This window comes from Myotis brandtii, unplaced genomic scaffold, assembly GCF_000412655.1.
Source record: "Myotis brandtii unplaced genomic scaffold, ASM41265v1 scaffold36, whole genome shotgun sequence".
NCBI classification, from domain to species: domain Eukaryota; kingdom Metazoa; phylum Chordata; class Mammalia; order Chiroptera; family Vespertilionidae; genus Myotis; species Myotis brandtii.
Genome location: NW_005363836.1, coordinates 6,677,924 through 6,696,241, shown reverse-complemented (window position 1 = coordinate 6,696,241; position 18,318 = coordinate 6,677,924). Strand labels below are relative to the sequence as shown.

At 42.4% G+C, this 18,318-nt stretch overlaps 1 protein-coding gene across 1 annotated transcript in view; it reads right to left on the bottom strand.

The window, feature by feature from the left end:
* The window catches only part of AK5 (adenylate kinase 5), a 199,510-nt gene that overhangs the window by 85,816 nt on the left and 95,376 nt on the right, over positions 1 to 18,318 (bottom strand). The gene's annotated exons all lie outside the window — the stretch shown is intronic.

Sequence of the window (18,318 nt, the reverse complement as noted above, 5' to 3'; positions counted from 1 at the left end):
GGGCACAGGCAGGAGCAGGGTTGAGGGCACGTGCTGGGGTGGTTGGAAGGAGCGGGGAGAGGTCAATGGGGGGAAAAGGATTCATATGTAATACTTTAAACAATAAAGAATTAAAAAATTAAAAAAACAAACAAAAGGAAGTAGGTCGTGTATGCTTAGAGATAAGTGTGAGAAGGACTTCAAAAAGAGAAGCAAATTTGTGTCTATTAACGTCTAAATTTTGCTAAAAGAAAGGGTGGGTGGGACTGGGAACACTTCAAATGAAGGAGAAAGGCTGGACAAAAGCTTGGTCTGCTGCCCTGCACTAGACCAAATGCTAATTTATAACTGTATGTGAGTTTGCGCTTTGAAGCAATTGGGAATTAATTTTCAAACTGCCTTAGAAGTTTTTATGGGCATTTTTAAACAAACAAAACTAAAATGCCTAATTTCATTTTCATGAAAACTTTTATGGCAAAGATGCCTTTTCTTTTTAGAGTTAAAAGAGAGCTTATTAATGAAGCAGTGGAACAGAAAGAATGCTACTCCACAGACAGAGCAGCCACAAAAATGCTTTATGTGGCCTAAAATTACTCTTTGGAAAGATATAGAGCAGAGAAGTTAGGGAGTCATATCTTTGTTATACCACCTAGATAGCTTTATCATTGAGGATCTCAGAGCCTGACCACCCCCTACCCATGCTATCTATCGGCACAGTGGTAGGGTGGTGCAGACATCCAAGAATGAGCATTTACAAACGAGGAAAGCAAAGCCCAGAGTCATATACCTAGTGTCTTGAAAACTGCCTGATTTGTAGCAAGTATTTGATAATTTCATTGAATAAATGAATAAGTGAACAAATAAAAAAATACTCATCAAAATATGTAGTTTTAAAGAATAGGGGAAAAGATTTTTCTCATGTATTGTCAAAAAAGAAAGAAACCCCAAACCAAATTTTAGTTACCAGTCTAGATACTATAGATACTATACAATAGATATAGTCTACAGCAGTGGTCCTCAAACTACGGCCCATGGGCCACATGCAAATACAAATATTGTATTTGTTCCCATTTTTTTTTTTACTTCAAAATAAGATATGTGCAGTGTGCATAGGAATTTGTTCGTAGTTTTTTTTAAACTATAGTCCGGCCCTCCAACGGTCTGAGGGACAGTGAACTGTCCCTCTATTTAAAAAGTTTGAGGACCCCTGGTCTACAGATACTATAAATGTAGATGTAATAAAAATTAAAGATTTAAATATTTATTTTACCATTCTCCAAAATTTACAAAATTTTAAGGAAACATGTGGTTATATAAGTCCTCTATTTTCCAAGCTGTGTGCAGTGTTTTTCTAAATATACTTTTATCACTTTAGTTTTTAAAAATAGCTTTACTGAGTTATAACCAATACACAATAAACTGCACATATTTAAAGTGTACACGTTTGACACCTGTATATACCTGGAAAACCATAATAAAAATAAAAATAGCAAACATATTTATCACCTCCAAAAGTTTCCTTGTGCCTCTTAGAAATCTCTTCCCTGCCCCCGACCAGGTAATCGTTGATTTGCTTTCTGTAACTCTGGATTATTTTGCACTTTCAGAATTTCACTTAAAAAGATTTTTACAGTATGCAACCTTTTTGTCTGGATCATTTCACTCAGCACAATTACTTTGAGATTCATCAATGTTGTATCCATAGCTCATTCCTTTTCATTGCTGAGTAGTGCTTCATTATGGATATACTGCTAATCCTATCCTGGGTATCTTTCAGCTCAGACATTGCAGTTTTCATCTCTAGGTGTTTGATCTGAATCTTTAAAAAAAAATCTTTGTCCCCATTTAAAATCTGAATATTTGAAATACAATTATAGTAACTTTTAGTGTCCTTCTCTGCTAATTCTAACATCTGCTGTCAGCTCTGAGTCACTTTTGATGAATATTTTTTCATTATTATGAGCCATATGTTGCTGTTTCTTTGCATGCCTGGTAATTTTTTATTGGGTGCCAGGCATTGTCATTCTGACCATGTTGGACACTAGGTATTTTCGTATTCCTATAAATATTGTTAAGCTTTGTTCTGGAATGTAGTTTAGTTACTCAGAAACAACTCGATCCTCTTGTTTTTAAGATTTGTTGGGCTGGACCAGAGCGATGTTTAGTTCAGGGCCAATTGTTTCCCAGTGTAGAGGCAAGGCTATTCTAAGTCCTCTACCCAGTGCCTGGTGAGTGAAGAGGTTTTCTGGTCTGACTGGGAGAAATAGGCACTATTCCATGCCTGGTGTAAGTGCCAGCTACTGTTCCCACTCATCTTTCTGGGTGGTTTTCCCTCAGCTTCAAGTAGTTCTCTCACATGCCTGTGCTGATTAGTACTCTGCTGAATAACGGGGCGAGGGGACCCACTGTACATCTCCAGGGTTCTCTGTCTGCACGTCTCTCGCACTGCTGAAACTCTTTGCTCTGACCTCCAGACACCTTGGTTTCTGAGACCCTCAGCTCCATCTGCTCACTGGGTTTGTTTCCTTTCTCTCAGGGAATTGTTGCATTGCTTGATGTCCAGTATCTTGCAAATTACACACACACACACACACACACACACACACACACACACACGTATATACTTGTTTGTTTCATCTGGGAGGGAAAATCCAGTCTCTCATTCCATTTTTGCCAGGAGTCTCAACCCTTTAACTTTTCATCATAATAATTATCTTGAAGATATTTAAGAAGATTTAAGTGATTTATTCCATTACATTTTTCTGCTGAAGTGTTTCATTATTTTCAGTGAGGGAAACTTTAACTAGAGTTATTTTCTTACCTCCCCTCACACAGTTAAAGCACATCTGTATGGGGCTTCAAAGCGCTTAGGCTACATCACATCAGCCTATGGGAAAAGTGACACAGGTAGATTTCTTTCCATTTTATAGGTGAGGAAGTATCTATTCAGAGATATTATGGCTTTCTCAAGTTACACAGCTAATAAGCAGGAGAACTAGGACATGGCCTGAGGGTAACTGATACTTTCCATCTGAACAGGCTACACATACCGTCACGGTAAGACAAATACAGCCTTTCTGATCAAGAAAGCATTAACACGACCCTTTTGTCTAAAAGCAAGGGGAGAAAAGCAGGTGGTGGTCAGGGCAGGTACAAGGAGACCACAAAGGGACAGTTAGTGTCATCTTCATGCACTGCTTCCCACAACCATATACCGTGGTGGTTTGTTTTTCTTTCAAAATGTCTGTTAGCTATCATCACTAAGGGATAACATCTACTAAGAAAAGTTTTCTTTTTTTCTTGGACTTTTGAGGGATGGGTGGGAACATTGCCATCCTATATAATAAAAGTCCAGCGCCCGAAAGGTGAAACGACCAGAACGACTGCTTGACCAATCGTTATGATGTGCACTGACCACCGGGGGGCAGATGCTCAACGCAGGAGCTGCCCCCTGGTGGTCAGTGTGCTCCCACAGTGGGAGCAGGCGCTAGCAGGCCCAGGGTGAGGCCGAGTCTCTGCACCTATCAAATACCTGAGACAATCCAGATTCTGGTCTGATCTTACCAGCTGATGCAGGCCCTCAAAGGTGTGTTCTAGAAAGAGTACGGGGAGCTGGCATAGGCAGATGGCAAGAGGGGATGTGACTGAGGACCCCCCGGGGAGGCTGTCCTGATGGCTGAGGATCCTGGAGCATGGCTGCCCTGAACATCCCTGATGGTGTCACCGACCTGGCATCCCACCTCAAGGACATTCACTGAGTGGCTTTGGGGTGCAAAGCTCTCAGCCAGGTTCCTCCAGGACACAGAACACGTCTTTACCCAAGACATTACCCCAAAATATCAGCTCAGACTAATTTCCTCATTCAGCAGCTGTTCAGAAAGCAGATCCACAGCCACTCGGCTGACCGGGATGAGTGGTGCTCCCACAGTGGGCCGATCCCCGCAGGCCATGCCCCCACCAGTGCACATTTCGGTGCTCCGGGCCTCTAGTTTTATAAATAAAAGAATATATGCTTATGTTTTAGCCAGGGATCCCTAGAAAACAGAGCCTATGCCAGAACGTACAGGTGTTAGCCTTTATTGGGGTGGTGTGTGCAAGTGAGGCAGAGAAGGAAAGAAAGCAAATGGAAGGTGGTACCTTACTAAGCTGGGTCTCAGCTTCATGAGAAGACAAAGCTGGTCGCTGGGTCTCCATTAAGACTAAGTGGATCTGCTACCCTTCAGACAGTCTGATGGGGGAGAAAGGAGGGGCATTTATATGCTGGCTCATTTCAATTTTCTGTCTTTCACTGGTCCAACTTTTCCCTAACAAGGAGTTAAGTCTTCCCACCACTTCTTGGGTGTATTGCCTAGTCCCTGTGGCACCACTGGGAAGGCAGACCCCGTGCCCTTGGGATCGGCACAGCATCTAGTCTGGAAGTGCTGAAAGGAGCCAAAGCCACTGCAGCCCTGTCTGTGCAGGCTCCCACCGTGGTGGGATGATGAAGCCCAGCCCTCAACCCTGACACTTTGGGGCAACCCCTAACTGGCTGGGGCAGTTAGCAGGGGTGGAGGTGCCCTGGCTGGCAGGGCAGTGGTGGGCAGGGCTCTCCATTCAACAAGCAACTATCGCCCAGCCATATGGGGCCAAGTCAGTCAGGGGAGGCTTGCAAATTGAGCTCAGAGAGCTCACAACCCTCTTAGAGCTTGATTTGAATTTTTGTTTCCCCCGTAGCAGCTGTCTGATCTTGAGCTATGTATTCCCCTTGTTCTTAGCACCTATACAATGGGGTTGCTGTGAGGCCTAAGAAGATGGGATATTTAACACACCAGTGCAGAGCTTGACATGTAGTCCTTCTTTATAGTTTCTCCTTGCAACCCTAGGGCTGAGGGAGCATATCCTAATAGGGATCTGCAATTTGGACACACACAGACACACACACCACACTTTTTTTTTTTTTAAAACCTTGGGGGTTCTGGAATGAGTAATAAAAAAGACTACCTAGGAGTTGTTCTATCCTCCAACTGATTTGAACAAAGATATGCTTAGTTCTAACACAAATTAAAGTATTCAGTTGTTCAATCCCAAAAGCAAATGCAAAAGATGAAACACCATTCATAAAAGCATATTTGCTAGGTAGATTCTTCAACTGGTCACTCCTAAGTTTTTGGACGAGGAACATGAGCCCTGAGGAAGGAAGGCAACCCCCCTATAGCCAACTCCACTCTGGGATCACACAGATGCTGCTGAAGCCCCTTCACTCCCGCATCAGGACAGAATTTCACCCAGACTTCCGTATTTTCTGTAACATCCCACTTCTACAACCCCAGGACTAGCATGGGACTCTTCTCTCCGGTCTCTTAGCAAAACAATGTGGCATATAGTTCTTGGAGAGCCTTCTGATTGAGTACTTATCAGAACAACTGCCACGTAACTGGCCAAGATTTTTACAAAATGGTAAAATTCAGTGTTGGAGAGGTTGTGTACATGGTGAGTGAAGGACTGGCTTTTAAATCATCAAATATCTTGCTTATATTTGTTTTTGCAAAACCACACATCAACGGTTCTCAGCCAGGAGTAAGTTTGTCCACCTGTCTCCTGCCCCAACATTTAGCACTGTGGGAGGCATTTTTGGTTGTCACACTGGCGGGGTGGGGGTTGGGGGTTGAGGAGCGGGGTGGGGGTGGAGGAACTCCGGTTAAGGGTACTACTAAATATCCCACAGTGCACAATACAGCCCCTCACAACAGGTATTACCCAGTCTAAAATGTCAGTGGTGCCCAAGTTGAGAAACCCTCACCTACACCAGGGCATTCTCAGCTTTTGGGTATCTAAACAGTGTTTTGAAACTCAAGGAGTGATGCTTTCTCTTTACTTTTATTTTTTTAAAGGTTTTGAGCTGCAAAAACATATGCTGTTAACTTCAAAATACATAGGATAGCAGGAGGGATCATTCTGTGGGGGTAGCCCAGGTGAGGGGTGAGGAAGGTTCTAGGAATACAAGTTTATCTTCATCTCCTGGGTCAGAAACAAGCTCCAGGGGGCAGATGTAACTGCGTGCCACTAGCCCAGATGGGGTTTGAGGTTGCTCCCAGCTCCGAAATTCTGCACTGAACAGGCACTTCATCTTTTCAGTGATGGTTATATAATACCTGGCAATCTTATAACAACCCTTTTTTCTTCTGAGAAAAAGAACTCACAGAGGACAAGGTCTGCATAGTCTGTTTTATGTCATTTAATGTAAGAGGGCTGGGGAAGTCAATTGAAAATTTCAAAATGAAATGCTTACCAAATTCCCTAGTTCACTCACATGTATAATTTGAATAACAAATGTTGTAACAGCTTTCAAAGTCATACAAAACTCACCTAGATTAGGAAAGGAAATTATAGTAGAAGGGGTAGGATCCATCCATCTGAGGAGCAGCAACCATGACGGTTTGCATTTCTAACGGCAGAAATGAGCCTTTGTTTTCTGTTGGCTTTTAGGCTGCAATCACTGCCCAAGTCTCCTCCACAGACAGAGGGCTCCCTGCACCCTCCCCTCTGCAGCTGGGAATGGTAGGTCTATAGAACATCCTAAATGGACTTGAAAGTGGGGATCAGCTTAATCCCTCCTTCCAGATTTCACCTTTTCATAACTTAGGTCTGTCTCCTATTCCCCCCCCCCCCACCCCGTCTCATCATTTCAGCAGGAAATAAATCTGTTATTAGTATTCGCCTCAGTTTTATATATCCTATCGGTATCATTCTGTGAGTATTAAGCAGCTTCTTGCATTTTTTACTTCTCCCTGGTTTCCAGCGAAGGGTTTCAATTAAGCCAGCTCCCCACCAACGGCTCTCATCATTTGCTACCGCAGATCCCTCAACATGCAAATAACTCACCCTTCAAATGTTCTTTTTTATAGGTTTTAAGACTTCCCTTTAACGGATTGATTGTTTGGCATTCTCTTTCCAGTGACTTTATTTTTCTCCAAATCAAGTGGAGATTGCACTAAAATAGTAATAGTTTAAAAATGTATGGTAACTGGAGTGAAATCTGTAGTTATCAGCAATGGAGTAATGACAGTTTACATTATTCTGCAGAACCATTTTCTAAAGCTTCATAATTAATCACCAAATGGGAAAGAGAAACACTAGGCGGATTTGGTGGGGGTGGGTAGGGACACTCTTCTGTCTGAGAAAGCCAAGTCAACCCCGTGTTTCGATGAGCAGAATTCTTATGGAATGGCCCTGCTGAACTGAGATGTGTAGAGCATATTTCCAAATGGGATGAAATAAAGGCAAAATGTGACAGAAGATCGATCTAAAAACAGACACAATTGGTATGCAAAGCGAAGAACAGAACACTAGAAAGTTCCACATATATGAGTAAAAGTTTCTTCTTTTCTCCGTTTCTTGTATGAAAGCTTTATTTCACTGGATATTCAGATTCTAGACAGCATCTAGAAGTTTTGTGGGGAAAAGTTAACACAATGAAGAGATTCCAGAGAAAATGGCTGCAATAGTATGAAGTGTTTTAAGAAAATATTTCCTGCCCTAGCTGGCTTGGCTGAGTGGATAGAGCATCAGCCTGCAGACTGAAGGGTCTCAAGTTCGATTCTGATCAAGGGCACATGCCTGGGTTGCAGGCTTGATCCCCAGTAGAGGACGTGCAGGAGGTGGCCTATTGATGTTTCTCTCTCTCTCTCTCTCTCCCTCCCTCCCTCCCTCTTTCCTTTCCTCTCTGAAATCAATAAAAAGTATATTTAATTTAAAAAAAGGAAAAAAAAGAAAAAATTTCCTCCTTAACTTGAAACCTTAACAATGTAAAAAGGGCTGACGTATCCTGCTATATGGACCTAGAAAAGAAGGCTAAATCCAGATGATTCCTCTTACTACACTAGCTCTGAAGACATTTTTCAGGATCCTCATCAACACTCAATAACAAAAGGGTGCTGAATAAAGTACAAGGAACTGTTACTATTTTTAAAGCATCTCTTATGTGCCAGACATTGTTAGAGGTTTTCTTTATACACTTTTATCACTCAGTCCCTGCAATATTATTAAAAAGGGCTGTCATCATCCCCAGATTCAAACACTGAGCCGCAGAGATTAAATAACTTGTCCAAGGCCATGTAGGTGGTTGGCCCAGGAACGAATTCACATCTGTCTACATCAAACTGTGAGCCCCAGCACCCAACCAGGCTGTCAGGATCCGCTCCCAGCTCCATGGGGCAGCCTTAGTTCTATTTAAAGAACAAATCAGGACTTTTATGAGCACTCTAAGAGCAAACCTCTAAGAATCCTCAGAAGGCAAGCCAAACCAGGTCAAGATGCAATATACTCACATACTCTTGATCTTACTCTCCATTTGGGGGCCATCGTAGGTGATTTTATTTCTCTGCAAGATGTGTATCATGGTAGGTGGCTGTGCTGTTGGCAGAAGAGCCACCCTGCAGGCTGGAGCATCAAAAAGATCAAGGACCGTGAGAGGCAGATGATTTCCCAACTCCAAATAGAGATCTCTCTGCGGAGTCTTTAGATTAAAGCTTTCATTTTCATAAGGAAGCTGGCTACTACCCCCAATCCTCTTTATCTGCTACTGATTCTAGCTGTCCCTCCACAGTAACCTTCTAAAACTTTCCTCTGTAGACAGCGCTGCCTTTTCATTTGTTGAGAGGGCTAAGGTCATCTTGTGTGGATTCTGCTTTTTCCCTCTATCACCACTCAACCCTCCCTCGGCAATCAAAGGAAGAACAGGCCTACCCTCATTCTAAGAGCCTTTCTGACATTGGAGAATAGAGGCGGGTCCATCCCTGGTTGGCACTTCCTGCAGCAGCTGCTGTGGTTCTGTGCAGGGCTCCGTCCAGCAGCACAAGGCATGGCCTGGCTCACTGCTTCTTCCACAGTCCAGCCAGGGCTTCTGCTCTGCCTTTGCCTCAGAGGCAGCATTCCAGACTCCTTTCCCTGAGCTCCTTGCTCTGCTTATCTCCTTAAGGGACGGTGGACCCAAAGCCAGCACCCACAATAAGAAGAAAGAGGCTGGCCCTAACCGGTTTGGCTCAGTGGATAGAGCATTGGCCAGGGGTCTGAAGGGTCCCAGGTTCAATTCCGGTCAAGGGCATGTACCTTGGTTATGAACTCAATCCCCAGTAAGGGGCGTGCAGGAGGCAGCTGATTGATGTTTCTCTCTCATTGATGTTTCTAACTCTCTATCCCTCTCCCTTCCTTTCTGTAAAATCAATAAAAAATATTATAAAAAAAAAAGAAGAAAGAGGCTAGATCTTAGGTCACGGCATAAAGTTGCTGATGAGAGAAAAGGTATATAATCAGAGTTGGTGGTGAGAACTGGGATCTGAAACAGTTCTTGAGCTGAAGGGCTAGGTATCTGCAGTAGCTGATTATCTAAAATTTGGGGGTTCAGGAAGAGACTTAGGCAGATATTCTCATTCTGACCATGTCCACATCATAAATGAATATCAAGTGCCCAATATTTTGCTTATTGAATTGTGGACACTGTGATAGAAACATTACAAATTAAGTTGCTGCATGTGGAATCTAAAAATAAAGCCAAACTCATAGAAACAGAGTAGAATGTGGTTTCCAGGTACCAGGAGTGGAGGTGGAAAGGAGAAGTGGGGGGAGGGGGAGATGTTGGTCAGAAGACACAAACTTCCAGTTATAAGATGAATAAGATTTGGGGATCTAGCATACAGCATGTTCACTCTAGTTAACAATATTATATTATATCCTCGAAAGTTGCTGAGACAGACCTTAAATATTGTCACCACACACATGTACACACATACACATACACACACACACTCAATAAATAATGTAAGGGGATGAAGGTGTTAACTAACCTCATTAAGGTAGTCATCTCACAATAAATACATGCATCAAATCATGTTGTACACCTTAAACTCATGCAATGTTGTATGCCAATCATATCTCAATAAAGCTGGGGAAAAGCGAAATAAAATGAATTTGCTGAATAAGTTAGCAGATGCCAAAAAGGATTTGTTATTTCATTGAGATGGTATTACTACGTGATGCACTGCTTCTCACTCAAAAGTTAACTAAAAACAGACCTTTAGCCCAGCAAATAGATTGATATAATGGATTTGTCAAATAAGTAAAGTTTTATCATATGTCTTAGAATCAATATAGATGCTATACAATCCCTTATATCACCTCCATGATGCAATTCAATTCAATAAAGATGAATTGAGCACCCACTTTGTGCCAGGTATGTGCTGAGCATTGAAAATACATAGAGGGAAGATTAAATTATATTAGCTTTTCCGAACTTATTAAGGCATCGATGAGGATTAAAACACTTTGAAGAGACTTGGTAAAGAAAGGCTAAAGGAGAAGAAATCACAAGATATATTCACTGTAGACAAGCATCACATTGTGCAGTTCCTATTTTTTCTCCACGGCACCCAGCAGGGTACCGAGCCCAGCAGTTAGACAACAAATACTCAGCGAACGGAATTAACCAGAAAATTCAATTAATTAAAATACCCTTTTTTCCTTCTTATTTTCTCTTCTTATTTCCTCACAGCATCCCAGCAATTTGTGGTTGTATAAAACTACAAAGTAGTTGGATGAAGATTTAAACCTTTGCCAAGAAAGCTTCCACACTAAAGTAATTAGTTAACAGTCTCAGAAGTCACATTTCAGCCTCATGTGACATTTGCTACCTTTCCTGATTCCAGGCCCCATCTCTCCGGGGTTCAAGTGTCTCCTGCTGTGGAGCCTGAGGTGGTGCCTGGAAGCCTGAGAAAAACCGCTGTGCTGCCTCTGAGGCGGATGTGTGACCAGGGGCTAATTCAGGCCCTGGGAAGATCAGGCTCATTCTCTTTTTTAAAATTTTATTTTTTTTCCAGTGGAGAACAAAGTCCATGAAAACCTGTGAGGAGCCTCAGGGCAAAAAGCTGAGACTGAGAAAAACAAAATTAATGCCAAGTTCAAATGCAACCTTCAGGTTTATAGAATGAATGAATCAACTTTGATCACACAGATGCAAAGGCAATGTGTCAGCTTTTATAAAATGACAGTGACATTGTGGGAAATCTAAAAACTATCACATCCCATGGGACCCCTTTCCTTCCAAACAAAGCTTGGATCTTATCCTAAAGCAGAGAATTCACCCTTGCCCAGCAGCCTAGGGGACCAGTGCTACACTCGAACTCTTCAGGATGCCTTTTCTCCTTTCTCTAACTGCAACCCTTCATTGCAGGAGCAGTCAGGGGAGGGGCACACCCTCATATTGACCACCCCCTAATAGTGGATGAAGGGAATATTATGAGGGAACTCCAGATTTAAAGATCACTTGTGGGTATTCTTAGGTCCTGTCTTTTAAAAGCTGTGAGTTACAATCAGTTTCTCTATCCCCTGGTGAATTCTTGACTTTGTAAGCTCGGTAGAAGGTTCTCATGGTTGGTTTTTTATTTACTCAACAAACATTTATTGAGTACTTAACATCTGTTGTGGGTGCAGTGTGCAAAGATTTTTACTACAGTATCCTATAATCCAATAGCAAGGACTGTGTTGTTTTCTCTTATGACTGTCTTCTCCCTGTCCAAGTAGGAACTTTCATTATAGGAAAGTGAGAAAGTGAGACTGTTGAGTGTTTGGGAACTTACTAATTCCTTCATTACAAAATACTTATTGTGTAACTACTATATGGCATGCACTGTAGGTTCAGTGCTCAATAAACTAGGACTCTCGCCCTTAAAGGGTTCACAGTCCAGTGAGGGGGACATTAACTTGAGCCATAGCATTAATATAGTCAAAGGGCTAGGACAGAGCTATATGGGAAAAGGCAGTGGGGGTCAGAGGAGAAAAGAGGATTCAATGGTCTCTTCTCAGAGAGGGAAGGGGGTTAAGAGGGAAGCGTAGGGTGGGTGGGATGGAGGATTAAATAAAATGTTATAAGAGACGGCATTTTGAGCCCGAAATATTCAGGATTCATAGATGTCCTTGTCTTGGTTATAGGCTGCCCCACCAGATCTAGTCAAGATATTCTTCTTTATCTGATAGTAATTTATGAATCAGAAAACACTCAGCCAGATCTATACTGTTTTTTATCCGGTTGGAGGATTAGGCTTCTCAATGTCAACAACGATGCACTTTTTGCTATGACCACATGTGATGCTCAAGGGAAGTGAAAAGGTGTAGAGTGAGACCCTCCAGCTAGACCACCTGGAGTCAAGTCCGAGTCCTACCATTACTGGTTGTATGCCTTTGGGGGTGTTACTGATTCTCTAAGTCTCTTTCCTCATCCATAAAAAGGCCATAACCAGAGAGCCTATGTCATGAGGTTGTGGGTTGCTAAAAGGGTTAAGAGAATCCCTGATTACTGTTGAACTGGCACATAGTAAATCTCAAAAAAGTGTTATGTATTATTCTACTGGGGGAACAGCAAATAGTTGTCTATGTAGAATCTTATTTTCTGGAAGCATTTAAAAATGAGCTAAATTCCCTTAAGTCCAAAATGATTTACATCTCTTTCTGACAACTTACTAGGTCTCATTATTGCTTTTGCTTTTTGAAAATCCCCCTGGTTTATATTTATTTTACAAACACTATTATAACATTGATAAAGAAAATAAAAGCCACGATAGCAACAAATACCCCCAATCTGAGCCTCATTTTTACTTTTCCACAATCTCTTCTGAACCAAGCACAGTCATGCATTTTTATCTCAGTAGTTCTGCCTCAAAAGGTATTACAAAAATCATGCCCTAAAACTAGACTAGATTTGTGTTTACCCTGAGAGCTGGTAATAACTGTATCATAAGTGCTTTCTTGAATTTTAAAATATTTTAAAAGAAATCCCACCACTATTTCCTGGTTGGGAAGGCAAAATGGGAGGCTGTGGTAAAGTAATGAATTTGGAATGAAAGACTATAACAATGACCTTAGTAGTAGAGCACCATAACAGGTTTCCACAGAATATAAAAAACAGTCTTTTGGCCACTAAAAGGCCATTTCTTTTTGGCATGAAATCATGACCTACTTAGCCGTCTGGTCAGGAGAGTCAGAACCATTCTTGTGAATGTGCAGGCTCTGGTTTTGCATTTGACTGGCCACGATTGACACGGCTGGACAACAGCTGAGCACCCGTTGGCCATAATCCTCTGAGCACACATTGAAGATAAATCAATATAGGTTCTCTTTTTAAAATTCAGATATGTAATTTGTAAAGATTTGCAAGTAGCCAGATACTTACCACAGTTGAAGATAATATTAGTATCCTTTCAAATATGTTATTTTAACTTTTTCTTTAATATATCAAGCAAATTACAGAGGGATTTGGCTTAAACTTTAAGATGATTGTCTCATATATGGCACAGAACAATCCAGTAATTACCATGAAGAAGAATGGAACAAGTCATTAGAAAGGCCCCAACTATGTCAGAGGCTTTCCCCATAATTTCATGGGATTTTGAGCCATGGAGGAATGCTGAAAAAATCACAAACGTCCATTTTAATCTTATACTTTCCAATAATATTCATAGCGTATTTTTAACTACAGCCATACCTAAACATACACAACCAATTTAGAATGTATAATTATATATCTATATATTCAATGGTTAACCTATCACATAACAGACAGAAAAAATGAGAATCTTTTGGATGTTTCAACTTCTTTGCATGATCCAAGGGTTCTAGAATTTCTAATTTTTATTCGGGAATCATCTTGGAGTCTACATACCTGTCCTTTTAGAATGAGGAAGATATAGCTGTTAATTCCACCTTCTAAAAGGAAAACAAAGCCACTCTATGAAGGTATATATGAAGATAAATGGTTTTAAATATTTGTTTTACCAGGTTTATTTTACCTAACTCATTTCTGAGCATTTGGTATAATGATAATGAAGAGGTCAGGCTCTTATATCCTATCAGCTATGTGGCTCTGGAAAACATACCCATCTCAGTATCTGCAGTTCTTATCTTACAAAGTAATCTATGCAAGGTGTCTGTACTTGGCAGATGTTTTAGAAATGCTAGTTGTTATTATCTATTTCTTATGATCTATTTCTTCAGCATCTTTTCTGTAACATCTATTTATATGTTTATTCACCCATTAGCTATTTAATGGAAGACCTTTTGAGGAGAGGCACACTGCCACTTTGACAGTCTAAGGAGGTTTTATGTGGAAAAGGTACTGAGATATATATATATATATTAGAGGCCCGGTGCACAAATATTTGTGCACTGGGGGGGGTCCCTCAGCCTGGCCTGTGCCCTCTCGCAGTCTGGGACCCCTTGGGGGATGTCCACTTGCCAGCGGGGAGCAGGCCTAAGCTGCAGTTGGACATCCTTAGCGCTGCTGAGGAGGCAGGAGAGGCTCCCGCCACCACCACTGTGCTGGCAGCCATCAGCCTGGCTTGTGGCTGAGCAGAGCTCCCCCTGTGGGAGCACACTGACCACCAGGGCAGCTTCTCCATTGAGTGTCTGCACCCTGGTGGTCAGTGTGTGTCATAGTGACCAGTCATTCCCAGTTGTTCTGCTGTTAGGGTCAATTTGCATATTAACCTTTTATTATATAGGATAGAGGCCTGGTGCACAGGTGGGGGCTGGCTGGTTTGCCCTAAAGGGTGTCCTGGATCAGGGTGGGGGTCCCGCTGGGGTGCCTGGCCAGCCTGGGTGAGGGGCTGAGGGCTGTTTGTAGGCTGGCCACACCCCCTTCAGGGTGGGGGTCCCTACTGGGGTGCTTGGCCAGCCTGGGTGAGGGGCTGAGGGCTGTTTTCAGGCTAGCCACACCCTCTTCAGGGTGGGGGTCTCCACTGGGGTGCCTGGCCAACCTGGGTGAGGGGCTGATGGCTGTTTGCAGGCTGGCCAAGCCTCCCAGTAGGAACCCTCACCCCATGGGGGTGTGGCTAGCCTAGATGAGGGGCTGAGGGTTGTTTTCAAGCTGCCCACAGCCCCTTCAGGGTGTGGGGGGGGTCCCACTGGGGTGCCTGGCCATCCTGGGTGAGGGGCTGATGGCCGTTTTCAGGCTGGCCACGCCCCCCGGTGACCCAAGCTCCCAACCTCTCCTTTTTTTTCTTCTGGGATTTATTTATCTTCTATAACTGAAACTTTATAGCCTTGAGCGGAGCTGAGGGCCAGCCAGGACAGGCAGGAAGCTTGGCTTCCTCCATTGCCATGGGCAACCCAAGCCTCCTGCTCACTCCAGCTCCGTGGCCACCACCATCTTAGTTGGGTTAATTTGCATACTCGCTCCTGATTGGCTGGTGGGCATGTCTTGTGGGCATGGCTCGAGTGTAGCAGAGGGATGGTTAATTTGCATGTTTCTCTTTTATTATATAGAATATATATTAGAGGCCTGGTGCACAAATTCGTGCATGGGTGGGGTCCCTTGGCCTGGCCGGCAATTGGGGCCATCTCACCCAGTCCCAGTCAGGGCCGGCCGGCCGGGGGGTGGGGGGGACTGTGGGAGGTTGGCCAACCACGGGAGTTTGGCTGTGGGAGCACACTGACCACCAGGGGGCAGCTCCTGTGTTGAGAGTCTGCCCCTGGTGCTGGTGGTCAGTGTGCATCATAGCTACCAGTCAGTCATTCAGTCATTTGGTCGTAATGGTCACTTAGGCATATAAATATATATATATATATATTGTTGGTACACCATTTCCAGTTATAAATATTGTTGGCTGCTAACAGCTCACACCCAGGCTCTTGGCTGATGGGTGCCTCCTGGCAGCAGCCCCCAGTCCCTGGGCCATCTCTGTGCAATTCCCTCGATGGAGCTGCTGGTTATCAGGAGGAGGCTGGAGGCTCCTGAAACCAATTGTTTGTCTGCCTTCTTTCCCTGCCCTCCATTTCCCTGTCTCCAGGGCAGGTGTCTCCTGGGAGCTCCCTCAGCAGCAGCCCTCAGAGCCTCTGCTGTCACAGAATCCAAGACAAAACATACCCATGTATTATTTTCATAAAATTTTTGATAACACAACCTTCATGTTGTAATCAAGAATTTCAAGAGCTTCTTTAAAATGCATACATAAAGTATCTATTGCTCTTCTAAAGTGACTGAATACATACATTTTACTTTATTTTTTAATTTATTTTTTTAAATACATATATTTTAAGTGTTCTTATTAAGTCTTCACTCTGCCTTTCCTTATTATCTTAGCTTCGTTAGAACTCCCTTAACCTTTAAACCTAAGAAATCATGCTATATAATGGATGTGAAGTAAATAGAACAAAATCTTATTTATGAACTTAAACCCTTTGGGGGTTTGCTTTTATTTCTTATGTTTGTTCAAAACTGGAATAAAAGCCTTTCTTTTTCTTTTAAATATATTTTATTGGTTTCAGAGAGGAAGGGAGAGGGAGAGAGAGATAGAAACATCAATGATGAGAGAGAATCATTGCTTGGCTGCCTCCTGCACACCTCACACTGGGGATCGAGTTCACAACCCTGGCATGTGCCCTTGCCTGGAATCGAACCTGGGACCCTTCAGTCCGCAGGCTGACACTCTATCCACTGAGCCAAACCAGCTAGGGCTCTTTTTGTTGTTGTTGTTATGGATTGGTGACTTCTATCATCCCCTTGGGTATTTATTCTCATTAATTTTTTTCTTTTACTCATCACAATTGGTCTGAGTTTGTGATTCTATGTAGGAGTAGGTTGTCAGCTCTATAAATTTTGGGCTAAAATGGCTTTCTCTACTATCACCTAAGTGTCCAGTGTAACAATCTTATCAACTGTTTACTCATACTGCTAATGAGAGCATCCGAGACATATGTAGTAGTCTGGAAAACTATGTCTCACACAGAAACATGTGCTCTGGTCAAAACTTTGACATCTTTTTTTTAATAAACCATGACAAATAATGCAATTATAAAAAATTCTAGATGAGTGTGTGGTGTAGGTATTTCACACTGTTAGGGAATGTGCTATGGCAAAGCAGCTTTTCATTTTATTTTTTATTTTTATGAAACTAAGCATACTGATTGTAACAGGGTATGATAGTCAGATGAGAGCAGAATGAACTTCTTACTATTCTGCAGCAGTCTCACTGAATGGCAAATTCTTCTTCAGAGCTGGAGATCCTTTCTCAAATCACAGAACCGAGTGCTCAGTCAGACCTCGAGGGCACAGCTGAGGCCCTCTTCTCACTGCTGAGTTCACACAGACCCATGCCTGAAGCCCGCCTGTCCTGTGAGCCACAGTCTCTCTTAAAAGAATGTGAGAGAAACTGTGGTTTTAAAATAATAACAATATGTTCAAATAGTAATAATTTGTAATTATTTTATCTCCCCCAATTCTCCAAATTGCTTATTAATCACACTATCAGTTTCTTTAAAAAGCTGAAGCTGTATTCATGCCCTCCATCTCCCTCTTCTTCTCCTTTCTCACTACATCTTCCTGTCACTTTTCTGTACTTATGTAACTCAGCATTTCTGCAGTGCCAGGCCAGCTCACTGCCCCAGATAATGCTACCTTTTCTCCTTTCCTATTATGAAGCCAGAAACTGTTCTTATGGTAACCATAGTTTATCTACTTTCTTTCCCAGCATTTAGAATAAAAATTTGCAAATATCTTCCCTATATGTTTTAAAATTGAATGCTACTATTCCTTTCCCCATCTCCACCATTTTCTCTTCTCAGGCAGGTGTAGTTTTGACTTCACCAATAGTGCATCACATCAAAGTAATTCCTCAGCCTCCCTGGAAACATCGGAAAAGCATCCTTAGGCTATTGAGCTTCAATACAGCACAGGGGTTCCAAACACAGTCCCTTGGGATCCAGGCTTTGGCTTCAGTCAGAGAACTAATACTGTGAGCAATGTCATAAGCTTTGAAAATCCTTAATTATGCTCTTTGGTTATCACCAAGTCTTCTATTTTCCAGATAGAAAAGTTCTCATTCCATGAGCTAGCTTCTCTGCCCAGTCCTCCCTTGTTCTCCTACACCTTCCTTCACATTCCCTGATACTCTGAATTTGCTTCCTTAATTTGTGGTCTGTGACTCAGCCTGTCCATTGAAACAGCAACCCTTTCAATCACCCTGCTAGAGCAGCTTGACACTTTCCATCCTCCTTTGGGCCAAGTGGAGAAAGTGCAAGGCTCTAATCAGTCTCCTTCTCCTTCTTAAAAAAAAAAAAGATCTCATCCTTCCTACACTTTATTTTCAGTAGTGCATGGTAGCTCAGGCTTTATGTAGCTGACAAGATTTTAAAAGAATTTCTCCCATATTTCATTCTAAATTGTCATAGTTTCCTATATAATATGAATGATTAATGTGGAAAAAAAGAGAGATAAGTTCCAGAATATTTTGCATGGACTTTGGCTCACTCTGCAATGTTAAAGATTTGGCAGCAAAGGCTCTATCTAAATGAACAGGAGAGAGAGAGGGAGAGGGA